The 15,953-nt window shown below is 37.0% G+C and overlaps 1 protein-coding gene across 4 annotated transcripts in view; it reads left to right on the top strand.

Moving 5' to 3' along the window:
- Positions 1 to 15,953, top strand: part of LOC141509213 (calmodulin-binding transcription activator 1-like) — an 849,778-nt gene that overhangs the window by 358,221 nt on the left and 475,604 nt on the right. The gene's annotated exons all lie outside the window — the stretch shown is intronic.

Genomic DNA, 15,953 nt, shown 5'->3' with positions numbered 1-15,953 from the left:
CTGACAAGTGAGGAGGTAGAATTGGGGACAAGATAATGGTCTTGATGCTAAGACATAGAAGTCAATATTAACATGGGAGCAGTGAAAAGCCATATGCCTTTTTTTTTTTTTTTTTGCTAGGAGGATAAAGGAGCTGATCAGCATATACAGGGGATGTATGGGACTTTTCAGAGGTCTCTCTTTAGCTATATCATATATAAAGATATTTCTCTATATCATAATATAGAATAATAGAACTCTAGATGTAGAGCTGAAAGGGACCCTCTGAGGCCATCAGGTCCAATTCCCTCATGTCACAGATGGGACTCTGAGGATAAGTGAGATTAGGTGATATAACCTGAGGTTACATAGCTAGGAACTGTCCAAAGCAGGATATAATCTCTGTTCTCTACTATTTTAAGTCCAATCATCTGTATGCCATACTTTCTAGTTACTTCACAAGTTTGGCTGGAATATTCCTGGTGACTTGTCAGAGGTCAATGGGCAGAACTGCACTTGGAGAACCATTCAAGCATTCTTTAATCAAAAGGAGAGCCAGCTGAGAAGGCTGAGGGATTGGATTCCAGAGGGAATTAATTTTTGCTCTCCCAACTGGAACACTGATGTACTGACTCCTGTGATCTTCTTTCTTTGTGGCTTTTTAAACATTTATTGATATTTTTATTGTTATTGTTTTGACATAGCAGACGCTTCCCAGCAGACACCCAAACAGCACCCTCTCTGAAATACATTCCTGGGAAACAGCCCAACCAGACCTGCTGAATAGTGTAATTGCGATTGATACTATTTGACACTTTCCATGTTGTGGTTTATAGAAATGTTAACAGAAAAGATGTTTTACTCAAAAATATTTTGCTAATGCTTTTTTAAAAACATCACTTTTTCATCTAAGTGATAACCTCCAACTTGCCACTCTACCCTTCTCCAAATGATCCTCCCTCATCACAATGCACTATAGTCTAGCAAAACAAACCAGCAGGTTGACCTTTAATGATAAGGTATGCCTCATTCTGCACCGGCAGTCTACCCCCTGTCCCCTGTAAATCCTCTGAAAAAATGCTGAGTTGTTACATTAGTCAGAGTTACAATGTTGTTTAGCAACTAGTTTAGTTTATATGTGTGTGGATGTGCACAGATATTCATATATAATTATTATTATTATTATTACAGAGTTGTTGCATGTTGTGAGCTCTCGAGGGCAGAGGCTGTAAAATTAAGCCTCTAAAGTCCCTTCCAGCTCTAAATCTGTAGAGTACCTGATCAGTCTAATTACCTGACCAAGAAACCTCTCCTCTATCTGTCAATATGTGCTCCACTAGTCTTTTCTTGAAGATATCTAACGAAGGGGAATCTACCACTAACGAAGGGGACTCTACCACCTTCTATCCAAAAGTGCATAGCTCTAATTGTTAAGAAATTCTTCTTTATATCAAACCTCAATTTGCTTCTTTGCAAGTTCCACCCAGCCTGCCTTTTATGGTATTTGGGGTGAAGCAGGAGTTAATTCAATTCAGTTCAACTGTGGAAGCATTTAAGTGCCTACTATGTGGTAGGAACTAAAGATTTAAGGTCAAAATGAAAATCTTTCCCCCCTCTCCAGGAACTCCCATTCTGCTGCAGGGAAATCAAATCCCTTTTCTGCAAGACTGATCATCAATTACCTAGAGCAAGCACTCATGTTCCTCTTTTTCTCTGGGCTAAATGTTCCTAGTTCCTTCAACTTCTCTTCCTAAGGCTTAAATTCAGAGTCCTCCATTGAGTTCTCATTCTCTAGATGTGGTTGACTGAATAGCCTTAGATGTTCTCAGAATTCAGTGTTCAAAATGGAATACAATATAATTTGACCAGAACAGAGATTAACAGGTACTGTCACCTCTCTGGCTTTGAATACTAGATTTTTCTTCATGAAGACTAATATTGCTTTAGGTCCAATTTGTTGTCATATCATATAATACTGTTGTGTGGACTTCAGTCCATTGACACTGCTCCCCTATCCCCCCAGATCTTTTTCAGATAATCTGGGATCCAGTTGTGTCTCCACCATCTTGGATTTGGGAAACTGACTTTTTAGAATCCAGTTGTAAGATTCTATAGTTATCTTTATTGAATTTTATCTTATTAGATTGGACACAGTATTCTGGCATGTTAATATCTACTCCTATCAAGACTTACATTGTCATCTAGGGTGTTAGCTAACCTCCCCCCACCATAGCTTTGATTTGCATAAATATACTTCTTTATCTTTATGTCACTGCTAAAAATGTTAAACAGCTCAGGGCCAAGGTCCTTGGGCTCTCCACTAGACTTCTTCCAAGTTGACTTTGAGTTCACACATCCTTCCATTTCCAAATTTACCTCATTTATAAGCAGTTACTACACACCCCATGCTCTTTCCCTCAAGAATCACAGGAGAGATTTTATCAAATGCTTTGCTAAATACCAGGCAAACCAGTATTCCTCTGATGTAGATAGGTCTGAAATGTCCTGTTTTTGATGAAGCCATATTGGCCTTTTGTGATTACTGATTCCTTTACTAGGTGGTTACAACTTCTTTCTCTAATTGTCCATTCTAGAATTTTTTTTTCAGGCATAGAATTCAAATTCATTGGACTGTGTGTGACAGATCCTAGAGTCTTTTATATTTTGAAGATTAGGCCATTTGCCATTTTGCAATCCTGTGAGGTCACTGATGGTATATCAGAAATCACTGACTATCCTTTGGAAAAGTCTGTGGGTTCAGATGTATTGATCTCCACTCTAACCTTCACTTTCATCATTGCCCTCCTACTTGCTGTCATAGTCATTATACAATTATTCAATTATCCAGATATTAAGTGTTGCAAAGCACCCTGGGGCAGAGACAAGTGGTCAGGCAAGTCAGAACACCACTGCAATCTGAGGGAAATATCTCCCCTCAGGTCTTGATTGGAACAGCTCAGGACCCTGAACCCAAGAGTCTTAGAAATAGGAGCATTTCCATTCCACAGACATGCAACCCCTCTGGAGATGCAGCTCCTCCTGGGGAACAACCACAGCTCCTGACAACCCAGGAATGAGGGCTCTTATCTTCAAGTCCTTGGCCCTGTCATATAATTCACCATCATATACTATACCTTTTTTTTTAAATCAGTGAAAATGACATGGAGGTAAAGGCAAGTGCTTTGCTTCAGCATCCTTAGGATCATGGGCCTTTGGTATCTGATTTGTGGCTGAAATTTTCTATATATGTGGCCCCCTTGAAAGCAGGGGCTGTCTTACTCTTCTCTTTATATCCCAGCACTTAACATTGTGCTTCATATATAGTAAATGTTTAATAAAGGCTTTATCCATCCATCCATCCATCCATCCATCCATCCATCCATCCATCCATCCATCCATCCAAACATCCATTCATCCATTCATCCATCTGTTGGACCCTGCATCAAGATCCCTCTTAATACCAGTCTTTTCTCTCTGAAATTATTTCCAGTTTACGCTGTCTATGTCTATTATTTGCATATTATCTCCTCTATTAGATTGTGAACATCATAAGGGCAGGAACTTTGTTTTTATCTTTCTTCCTATTCCTAGCATTTATCAGTATGTCTGGTACATTCGTAATCACTTAGTAGCTGTTGATTGAGTGCTTGGCCGTGGAATAAAAAAAATGTGAAATATGACCCATACCCTCCATGTTCCCAAGTAATATTTTGTGCACAAATAAAGAATTGAGAATAAAGGGTGGACCTGTGATTTCATTAGTCTAGGGAATTCCTGGAGGAGGATGTTCCCTGTACCAAATCAAATTGGCACCTTCTCTTAGACAAGGGATTCTTCTCTAAGAAGACTTTTTTTTGTAAGACAGAGGGGTTAAGGTCCTCCTGACTCCAGGGCCAGTGTTCTATGCACTGCATCACCTAGCTTCCCCAAGAAGAAGACTCTTAAAAAGTCTTAGAGTTGGCTAGACCACTAAGCTATTAAATGACTTGACTATCATTTGGCATATATTGTCTGTCATCTTGAGGTGGAGGGAAAACTGTGAAGAAATACTTACAATTCAACCTTTCCTAAAGGAAAGGACCATTTTAAGAGATAATAGTTTCTTCCTTCAATGGCCATCTTCAAATAGAGGCTGGTTGACAACTTCTTTGGATGGTTGTTGAGAAGATTCTCATTCAAGGAAGATTATCCAAGGAGATTGCTGAGTTTCCTTTCAACACCAAAGGATTCTGAGACTATGATAGGAGTAAAGAAGAGATCTGGAAAATGTTAAGGAAAAATTTCAACTAAAGGAATTAGGTGGTGGTGCCTTTTTCTTCTTTATTTTCCTCTTCCTTTCTTCTTCTTTTTTCTTCCGCCTTGCCCTTGACCTCTTTTAACTTCTCTGTTGGCATCATAAAAATAAAAATCAATAAAAAATTCGCTGATTAAATATTTAATTTTGCCTGATGCTAACCTCCAGCTGGAGAAAAATAATGATCTAAACCTCACTAAAAGAGACTTGTTGGGGGGGGGGGGCAGCTAGGTGGCTCAGTGGTTAGAGCACCAGTCCTGGAGTCAGGAGGACCTGAGTTCAAATCCGGCCTCAGACACTTACTAATTACCTAACTGTGTGACCTTGGCAAGTCACTTAACCCCATTGCTTTGCCAAAAAAAAAAACCCCAATAAAAAAAAGAGACTTGTTCAATGGCTGCCTACTTTCCCAAAATATTCATGGATGGGCTCATTATCCAGAGGGTTGTGGTCCCAACTCCTTAATGAAGTCTTAACTTCAGCCTCCTATTTCATAATCAACCTTATTGTTGGTAAGTAGGGATTTCTAGGTAAGTACTGCTCACTGAGTTATCAAAGTCTAGGATTTTGAACTCTTGTCCTTTTAGGGATGGGTCAACGTTGTTCAGAAAAGATATTGAGGAAGAAGAGAGACACCTTGCTTTGAGACCCTGAATAGTTACTGTTTTAAAAAAATTACTGACCAATTATTGTTTGCAAAGTGAGGTGTGCAGTGGATTCTGGGAGAATTTATTTTCAGTGTAAACATGTTGGTTAGAAGTCATTAATATGACATTCACACAACTCTAATAAAGTACATAACACAGAGATCTGGCACCATTGAAATACCCAGAGGACATTAAGTATGAGTCTTAAAACCAAGAGTATTGGAAACAAGATATTTTTACTTCTCGTTTGGGAGTAATATAATTGCATTTTGTGGCTTGAGCAGATGCTGGGGCCAGCTGCTAGGAGAGCACTGGCTTTTTTTCCCCCTTTGCTTTGGTCCCATACAGATAAAACCCTTGTATAGAACTCTCATAAAAAAAAAACACACACAAACTTTTTTATTATCTCATGGTCGAAAGACCCATTTTGTGTGTACATAATATCTGAGATTGTGTAAACTTTAGATATTTTTATTACCAGGACTCTAGAGAATAAACATAATTTTTTTTTAGTTTAATTTAAGGCAATAAAGTATTCAAGCCAACTTACCTGACCTTTCCCTCTGTCTATCATCATCACTGTCTCTTGGTGACAAGGGCCTGAGGGCCCAGGGCCAGGCTGAGGTTGAGTATTGCTTGTTGGATTTTCATATAATTCGCATAGATAAGTGGTTTCCATTGCAGAGAGCCAAAGTTACTAGTTTGATAGAATGTTTGCTGATTGGTTGGATTTAGAAGATGGGAAGAGAGGGTTAGGATGGCTCATCAACTGGAATGGGGTGGTGAATTTAGTTCAGTTTGAAAGGAATAGGCTTCATCAGATTTTAAGGAAACTTGGAACTATTATATCAGAATCAAGTTGGAACATTGAACTTAGATTTTCTTTTTAAAAACTTCCATCATTTGCTCTGAGTTTTACCCTCTGATGTCAATTAGGCCTAATTCTTCCACAAGTCAGTTCTTGAAATGTATGAAGGCAACTGACATGTATATCCAAATCTTCTCTTCTTCAGGCTAAATATTGTCAGTTCTTTCAATCTAGATTCATGTAGTATGAACTCAAGGTCATTCATTCTGGTTGCCTTCCTCTGGACTTTCTTCAGTTTGTCAATGTCCTTCCCAAAATGTGGTACACACATTACTTCCAATTGATTTTAGTGGATCCTGGGAAAGCATGAAAATGTTTGGGGGGTATGATTACATTTTAGAGAATAAGGAAGCTTAGAATACAATGGCATCCCATCTTTTAGGACCTATTTTAAAGGGTTCAGAGAAAGGCTAGGTAAGATCATATGGATCTTTGGAAGTCCACCTGGAAGTGAAGGAAAGTTCACAAAAACAGAATTCTGAAGATACCAAGAGAAATGATTCTGATGAGGAGGAAAAGGGAAAACTCTCTAAAGCTCAAGGGAACTCACTAGCCAATTTAGATTTCAAAAAATGTGCAGAAGATAGAAACATATCTGTGTAAAAATTTGCAGAGAATGGAAGGAATGGTCCAAGTATGGCATAATGCTATAAGAGTAGTATCAAGCCAGCTAAAATTCAAAATAAAATCAATGAAAGAACATTTATCAAGCACTTCTATGTGCAATGTGCTGTACTAAAAGCTTAGAAATGCAGATGAAAAAGTCAGTTCCTGCTCTCATAGTTCACATCTGTTGGGGGAGACAGCATATATGGGAGAGATAAACTTTTAAGATAGATAGAAATATCCTGTGGTACTTGGGTTGTGTCAGTAAAGCAGATAATAATGCTTCTTCTATAATGTCATTTTCATTGAGAAAAACTGTGTCCATTTCTAATGAACCAATTGATGCAACCAAAGATTTTGGTGGTGAAATCATTTCCCCTTTTAGAAGCTTTGGTTCCTGAAGATGCAGAGATGTAGCATGTCTGATAGCATTTGCCAGCTTCCATCACCCCAGCAGTTGATTCCATGGTTGATGGCTATAGGGACCAGACTGGAAGCAGTATCAATGTTTGGGGTTGTAGTGGTGGTGCTAATCCCCCAGATCTCAGGTGAAGAACCTTAGGTAACCTCTACTGGCATCTAATGGGCAGTGGTGGTGATGATGGTGGTTTGCCTGTCTAGCATATGTGTCTACTGTCTCTCCCTCAGGGTTCCTTGCTGTTTTAGCAAGTACTAGAAAGAAAAAAAGAAAAATGACTAATAGAGTATTTAAATCCAAGAGTAAGAGGTAATAAGAGATACATAACTATAAATGTTAAATTCAAATCACCTGACTCAAATGAATAACATTCTAATATATGGAAAGACCTGATAGATTTGATTGCTGAGTATTCATTGACTTTGGTTTTTTTGAAATTCTATGGAGGACTGGAGAATGTGAATAGTTAGAGAAGAGAAACATTCTGGTTTTAAAAAAAAGGGAAGCAAATCAGTTTTGCAAATTATAGGCCAGTGATCTTGACTTTTTATTCTTTTTTATTGGATAAAAGTAGAGACAGAATGCTTATAAGATTTGCAAATGACACAAAGGTGAAAAAAATAGCTACGCTGGGATCAGAATTCAGAAAAATCTTGACAGGCTAGAATATTGGATGGAATCTAATTAAATTAAATTTAATAGAGGTAAAAGTAAAATCTTACATTTGGGTTCAAAAAATCAATTTGATGAGTATCAGATGGGGAGGCATGCTAAGATAGCATTTTTTAAAGGACTTGGGGTATTAGTGAACTAAACAGTACAACATAGCAGCCAATCTAATCATAATATCCAGGATTAGGTTGCTGATAATTCCTCTTCACTCTTACCTGGTCAGACCACATTTAGAGTTTCATATTGAGTTCTAGAGACCACATTTTAGGAAGGACACTCCAAACTGAAGAGGGTCCAAAGAAGGGCCACCAGGATGCATGATCCTGAGTTCTTACTATATGAATCTAGGTTAAAGGGCCTGGGAATATTTAGACCAAGGAAGAGAAGACTTTGTGGAGAAATAAATTCACTATGTATTTTCAATAACTGGCTTGTAGAAAGACTAGAAATCTTCTGTTTGACCCTAGAGGGAAGACCTTGAAGCAATGAGTAGAAGTTTTAACAAGGCATATTTTGGGTCAATGGCAGGAAAACCCTTCTCTCAGAGCCATTTTAAAATCTATTGGGCTAACTCAAGATTTGGTAGGTGTCCCTTTATTGGAGCCCATTAGGCAAAGGCTGGATAGACAAATGACTAGAAATTAAATGAATTGTCCAGGGTCATACTGGTGTTTGAGGCAAAATTTGAACCCTGGACCTCTTTAAGTACAAGCCAAACAGGCTACCTCTGCCAGTCTACCTCTGTGACAAGGAGTTCAACTGACTCCATGATCATGGAACAGAACTTCATGCTTGGAAGTGACCTCAGTAGCTATGTGATTCTCTGTAAGAAGACTTCCTATGTGTGTGTAAAAGTGGCATTACCTTCCCTGCAGCTTTCTTTCCTTATCTTCTTGGCCCAGAAGGTCTTTTGCTGAGAAATGAGCTGCTGTCTTCCAGCAGAAACCATTCCATCAGACTTGGCTACCTTAGAGTCAGAAAAATGGAAAAAAATAGGTATGCTCTTGCATTGGGACTTCCCATCCAGGCTGCAGAGATAAACTGATGTTACCCGCTAATGTCAAACTCCCTTCCTTGTCATGATAGTGCATTAGTTGACACCACAAAGCATTGAGCATTTAACATGGTGTCTGACATGTTGTAGATGCTTAAACAGAGTGCTTCCTTTCTTTTAAGATTCAACTCGAGCGTTATCTTTTGCATGAAGTCTTTCCTGGTCTCCCTAAACTGCTAATGATTGCTCTTTAAAACTATCTTGTAATTTTAAATTTTACATTCATGCTATTTATTTATCAATGTAATGTAAATTGGGTTTTTTTCTTTGTACTTCTATTTCTAGGACAGTGTCTGGAACAGAGTGGGGGCTTAATAAATGCTTGTTGATTTGTTGATTATTGATTGATGCCTCCCCTCCCTCATGCTGGGTATACATGCCCACTATCCTGGGAATGAGCCAAATGCCAAGGATGCAATAATGGAAATGTGTAGGATCGCTTTTGAGGGAAATTCCCTCTCCAAAGCTGCTGACATTGCTCTGCAGAGACCATTTTTCTTCTTGAGCATCAAAGGAACAAACTAAACATTTAAAATTTGCAAGCTGGACAGTCTTTACTTTGGCGCCCAGGGCAAGTTCTCTCATCTTGACATATGAATAAGACCAGTTGGCTACAAAGCAATGTGGAGGAATTTGGAGAGATTTAGGAAGGGAGGGAAAACGAATGGAGCCACCATTCACTGAAGAAGACCTGAGAGAGTCTTCCTGTGTCCCCAGATATTCATTGTCAGGGAGATCAGCCAGAGAGAATCTGTGTGATTAACTCAGATGCAAAAGGAAATCTATAGGGGCGGCTAGGTGGCGCAGTGGATAAAACACTGGCCCTGGAGCCAGGAGTACCTGGGTTCAAATATGGTCTCAGACACTTAGTAATTACCTAGCTGTGTGGCCTTGGGCAAGCCACTTAACCCCATTTGCCTTGCAAAAAAAAAAACCTAAAAAAAGAGGAAATCTATTATAACAAAAATATTATAAGGTCCTAAATATAGAGATCGAAAAGATTTCTGAAATCATTGAGTACAACCACCTCATCTTGACATGGGAAATGGGTCTGGGGATTTTTAATGATTTGTTCAAGATTATATAGAAAGTAAACATCAGAGGCAAAATTTGAATCCAGGTCCTCATGCTGGAACTCTTTCCATATGAAATTTCATATCATGTACCTAGATAAGGTCAAAAAGGGTACATGATTTAGATATAAAGGATGATATCATAAGCAAATTAGGGGAGTGTGAAATATTTTGCCTGTCAGTATGGATAAGTTAAGAAATTTTTGACCAAATGAGATAGAAATCATGATGGTGTGTTAAATGGATAATTTTTATTACATAATATTAAAAGGAAACAAAGTAGGGCAGCTAGGTGGCACAGTGGATAGAGCACTGACCCTGTAGTCAGGAGGTCCTGAGTTCTAATGTGACCTCAGTCACTTAATAATTACTTAGCTATATGACCTTGGGAAAGTCACTTAACCTCATTGCCTTGCAAAAACCAAAAAAAGAAACAAAACCAATGCAACCAAGATTGGAAGGAAAACGTAAAACTAGGGGAAATTTTTTTTTTGACAGCTAGTTTTCTTTGATGAAGGTCTCATTTCTCAAATATAGAAAAAAACTGAGTCAAATTTATAAAAATATGAGCATTCTTCAACTGATAAATTATCAAAGGATCTGAAGAGGTAGTTTTCAGAAGAGGAAATCAAAACTATAGTTATATAGAAAAAATATTCAAAATCACAACTGATTAGAGATGCAAATTATAATTTAAGAGTCAGGACACTTGGACTCTGTGGTTGTTATTACTCATTCTATGACCTTGATCAAACTTAACTTCTCTGGCTCTGTGTTATCATCTATATCTTAAGGATGGTTTAGAATAATGGGTTTTTAAACTTTTTTTTTTAAATCAGGAAAATCTTGGGTTCAAAATTCTCTCCTGACTCTTAAAAATTGTGTGAACATGAATAAATTACCAACTCTTAAAGCTTCAACAATTCTCTAAGATTTTTCTACTACATTAAAGATAGATTTCCATCTGCTTGGTGGAAGAGTAGAGAACACAAAACATGTGTTGGCATAGGCCAAGGATAATGTGATGTCTGAGGGGAGAGATATGTAGGATGGAGTTCTTACCTTCAGATAACTTCCAATTTAGTAGAGTTCTACTTACTTTATTTTGTATCAATTCACGTAAATCGTTGTATGCTTCTCTATATTCCTCGTTTGCATAGTTTCTTCTAAACAGTAATATTTTAAGACACTTAGTTTCCATAATTAATATTTTAAAATTTAGTTTTTCTGTTGTTTGTTGTTCTTTTGTTTGTTAGTTATGTCCAACTCTTGGTGACCCCATTTGGGCTTTCCTTGGCAAAGATAATAGAGTGGTATGCCATTTCCTTCTTTAGTTCATTTTTTCACATGAGCAAACTGAGGCATATAGTGTTTTGATTCTTTTTTTGGTAAGGCAATGGGATTAAGTGACTTGCCCAAGGTCACACAGCTAGATAATTATTAAGTCTTGGAAGTTGGATTTGAACTCAGGTCCTCCTGACTCCAGGGCCAGTGCTCCATCCACTGTGCCACCTAGCTGCCCCCATACAGTGTTAAAAGACTTGCCCAGAGTCACATGACAAGACAGTGTCTAAGACTATATTTGAACTCAGAAAGATGAGTCCTCCTACCTCCAGGCCTGGTTCTCTATCCACTGTGCCACCTAGTTGTTCATGTTTTTTTTTTCTTTTAGACATGAATATTTCTATTTGCAAAGAACAGATAAAGCATAATGTAACTTCTAATTAATGCTACATGCAACTTTTTATGAAATAAATAAAAATTCAACATGATAGTTTCAAAGGTGATCTGCTTGACTTGACTCTCTCTATTTTGTTATCTGTGATCTCCCTTGTTTGGTTAAGAATTCCCCTGCCCCCATCTGTAGTATAAAACGTATTTCCTTCCCATATCCACTATTTGGTTTGTTATGGAGCTTTTTACATGTCCATTTGGAGCTTGTTGATGTAACATAATATGAGATATCAATGTAAACTTAATTTCTGAAAGGACACTTTCCAGTCTTCCCAACAATTTTTGTTGACCAGCAAGTCATTATGTCAGTAGTAGGGGGTCTTTGGGTATATCAAACCCTATACTACTAGATCTGCTTCTGTTATGTTGCAAGACTGGTTTATTCCAGTGATCAATTTATCTCTTTTTAAACCAGTACCAAACTGTTGTGATGATTATTGCTTTGTATTATTGTGCAAGCTATGGCACTTCTAATTCCCATTCCTTTCTATTTGAAAATATTTTCTTCTTTTGAGATTATTGATCTTTTTTTCTGTGGATAAATGTTATCATTTTTCTTTTATATCTATTTGTAGGTTTTTTAATAGGATCTGTGAAATTTATTAAGAGCATTATCATTTTAATTTATAGTGACACAGTCAGACTATTAATAATTAATATTTTATAATGATTAAAGTCCTTTTTATTCCTGTAAAAATGTTTTATACTTATATCCATATAAATCTTGGCTACATATTGATAGATGGACTCCCTTATACATTTCAGAGTTATTTTGATTGGAATTTATCTTTCTATTTCTTCCTTTGAGGATCTAATTTAATATATAATAAAGTTTATGCTTTATATGAGTTCATTTTATATCCCATTACTTTGCTGAAGTTATTGTTTTAATAAATTTTAGTTTATTCTTTAGTGTTCACTGTTTAGATAATTATATCATCTATAAAAATAATAATTTTATTTCCTCTTTGTCTGTGGTTATTCCAGTGATTTAATTTTCTATAGGTGGAATTTTCAAAATATTTTCCAAATAATAATGGTGATAATGGATATCCTTGTTTTACTCTTGCTTTATTGGCAAGACTTCTAGTGTTTCTCCATTACATATAGTTTTGGTTCTTGAGTTTAGATATCATTTGCAAATTAAGGAAAGGTCCATTTATTTCTAGTCTATTTAGGATTTTAAATAGAAGTATATACAGTTTTTGTCAAAAGTACTTTCCTTATTTGCTGACATAATTGTGTTCTTTATTTTTTGTTATTAATATAGTATATTTATAATTTTTCTAAAATCGAACTAGGTCTGCAATCCTGGTATAAATTCAAACTGAGCATAAATATGTTTCTATGGGCTCTTTGCTAACATTTTATTTAATATTTTGCATCTATATTCATTAGTCAGAAAGGTGATATGGACTTGAATTACATTGGTAGTTGTATGAGTAGAAATGAGGCATATATGAGAGATGCTTTGGTTAGAAATGACAAGATTTTTATAATGTATTAGATATGTGAGGGGAGTTGGAATGATTCTAGAATTACACTAAGACTTTGAGTGTGGGTGACTGGGAGGATGGTAGGGCTCTTGAGAGTAATAAGAAAATTGGGAAGAGTGTTTAGAGAGAAATATAATAAATTCTCTTTTGGACATATTGAGTTTAAGATGCTTATAACAATCTAGTTAAAGATATCCAAAAGGCATTTGGCAATGTGAGACTGGAGCTTAAGAAAGCAATTAGGGTTGGTTATATAGATCTGGGAATTATCTGCAAAAAAGATGATAATTGATTCTTTGGAGACTGATGAAATTATCAAATGGGATAGACTGGAGGAAAAGAAGGTTTAAGAGAGGAACTTGAGGGATACCCATGGTTTGCGGGCATGTGAAGCTGCAGTAAAGTAGACTGAATGGTCAGATATGTAGAAGGACCAGGGGAGAGTAGTGTCATGAAACTTGGAGCAGAACCAGGAAGGTCTTCTGATTAACAGTGTTAAAGGCTACAGATAGGTCAAGAAAGATGATTGGGCGATTAGGAGATAATTGGTAACTTCGGAGAGAAAGGTGTCAGTTGACTGAAAAGAGTAAAAGGTCAGAGGGTTTAGAAGTGTCAGCTGATTGATAAGGGTAAAAGCCAGAGAGTTTAGAAGAGAATGAGAGTAGTAGAGACACAGTTTGTAGATCGTTTTCTCCATCCAAGTTTTTCTTTCATCCAAGAAGTGGGGATGGTAGAATCAAGAGAGGAATTTTTAGACATTGAAGAGATATGAACTAATTGTAGGCATTAGGGAAGGAGAACTGTATGTTTTCGAGACTCCTGAAGCTTCCACATTCATTCACTTTGAGCTTCTTCCTTCTCTTCTCCTCATCCTCCTCCTCTATTTCTTCCTCCTTTCTCGCTCTCATCTCCACCTATGCATGTATACAAAGAATGTTCCAGGTGACTTTGGAACAAAACATTAGCAGGCTTCTGTCTTGTTTACTTGTGTTTGTAAGAGATTTTTCTGACAGAACCCTTTCCTTAGTGTCTGAAAGCTTTCTAGCTATGTTTTTGTGCAGTTCTGGGTTAGAAGAAGGCATTTTCTATTGTTTCTCCTTAGATGTTCATCTTTGCTGGAATGCCCTTGGGAGATCTGGATGTCTCTGTGACCTTTCACAGCACCACCTCAATGAGGCACAATGTACTTAGACATTCCCCAGTTATAATGAACCATTTGTTTAGCACATTTTGTTGACATGCTTGTGGTTGAGTTCTTCAGGAATCACTCATGGAGGATTTTTTTTTAGCTTTTAGCAATGCAATTGGGTTAAGTGGCTTGCCCAAGGCCACACAGCTAGGTAATTATTAAGTGTCTGAGACCAAATTTGAACTCATGTACTCCTGACTCCAGGGCTGGTGCTCTATCCACTGTGCCACCTAGCCACCCCACATGCAGGATTTTTTGATTCCCCCTATTGTATCTTAGCTATTTCATAGACTTTATCCTGGAAAGGGAAGGAAGGAAAATTGCGACATTTCAATTAATCTAGAAGCATGCATCTATTTTCAACCAATCACTCAACAGTTATTAAGTTTCTACTATGTGCTAGGGTTACAAAAAGAGGCAAAGGACAGTTTCTGCCTTCAAGGGACTTTTAATCTACTGTATATTATACAAATAAATATTTCCAGCCTATACTACTGTTCAGTGAAATGAAATCTTTTTTTTTAACACAAATGTTTTTGTAACATTTTAACCTATTTATCATGTACTCTGAGAGCATCTATCTATTTGTCCTTTGGTCCTTTTGGATGAGAAAGTATTGATCTTTCTATAGCTGCATTGAGATGATGGGAATTGTACTTTGCTAGTATTGTATGAGGTTTTATTTTATGCTTTCTCAATTAAAACTTTACCAGTAGTAATGGTAATTGACTGGAGCTGTGATTTCATTGGTGTAGGGAATTATTATTAGCAAGTTAACTGTTCTAATGTAAGGCCACCTACAGGCATTAAGAGAATCGTCTGAGGGCAATGAGAAGTGACTTGAGCAAGGTCACATAATCAAAAATTGTCAGGGTTGTGACTTGAGCCTATGTTGTCCTAAGTTTTCTATTGGTTCTCTATCTTCTATGCTGTCTTTCTTTTTTAATTTTAATTTTTTCTCATTCTTCCTATATTCTTTTTGAAGGATTTTAGATAGTCAAACCTTTCCCAAATTTCCCTTTTCATTTTATGTCTTTCCTTCTGTTGATATTTCCTATTTTTCTTGTGTGCAGCTTGTTTGAATGAAATGGTTTGCATGTCATCTCCCCCAGTAGTCTATAAGGTTGAGAGGACCATTTTCCCCCCTTTCTTTGTATCCTCACTGCCCAGCAAGGGTCTGGCACAGAGTAGGCATCTTAAATGCTCATTGACAGACTGACTGAATAAATTAAGGGACAAGCTGGTATCCTGCTGTTATTCTTTTCTATATTTAATATTCATTGAACTATTTCATAGGTAGACAAAATGACATTTTGCAATTGTATAAATGTATTGGGATGTGGTTTATCTTCTTTGGGTTCATAACAATTCTTGAACAAAGTTAAGAAGAGGTCCCTTTATGTGTTCTCTAAAGAAGTGAAAATCAGTTACCACCAAGTATGTTGGGTCAAGATTTACTAATGGAAAAGGGAGGAAAGTGTTGTGATCCCTTGCCTTCTATTCTGACTTTGGACCTCTTGGTAAGACCCTTTCAGGATCTTTAACTGTATGTAAGCTTTGGTTTTGTGCCTTTTCTCTGGTTTTCTCTAAGATCACTAGTATTTGGTAACCCCATAGAATCCATGGAAAATATACATCCTAGTTGGCCCAACCTTATTTTAACTTACAAACTTGCCAATTTCATGTTAGCAAATCAGTTTGGATCTAGGAGTAATGGGCCGTATCATGCCTCAGAGCAGTAGCAATGACTTATGTTGATGTCACCCACTGGCTTTTTATGGAAATTATTAATAAATCAGTAAATCTGTCTGCAGTGATGTTGTTGTGTTTATAAATATTTAATTTACCTTCAGGTGCCCACATTTTCTCTGTCTTTGCTGTTAGCTCTGCTGACTTTGCTTTTCTTTCTGAAGTATTGGCTCG

Source organism: Macrotis lagotis, chromosome 1, assembly GCF_037893015.1.
Source record: "Macrotis lagotis isolate mMagLag1 chromosome 1, bilby.v1.9.chrom.fasta, whole genome shotgun sequence".
Classification (NCBI taxonomy): Eukaryota; Metazoa; Chordata; class Mammalia; order Peramelemorphia; family Peramelidae; genus Macrotis; species Macrotis lagotis.
This window is presented reverse-complemented; position numbering and strand designations above follow the sequence as displayed.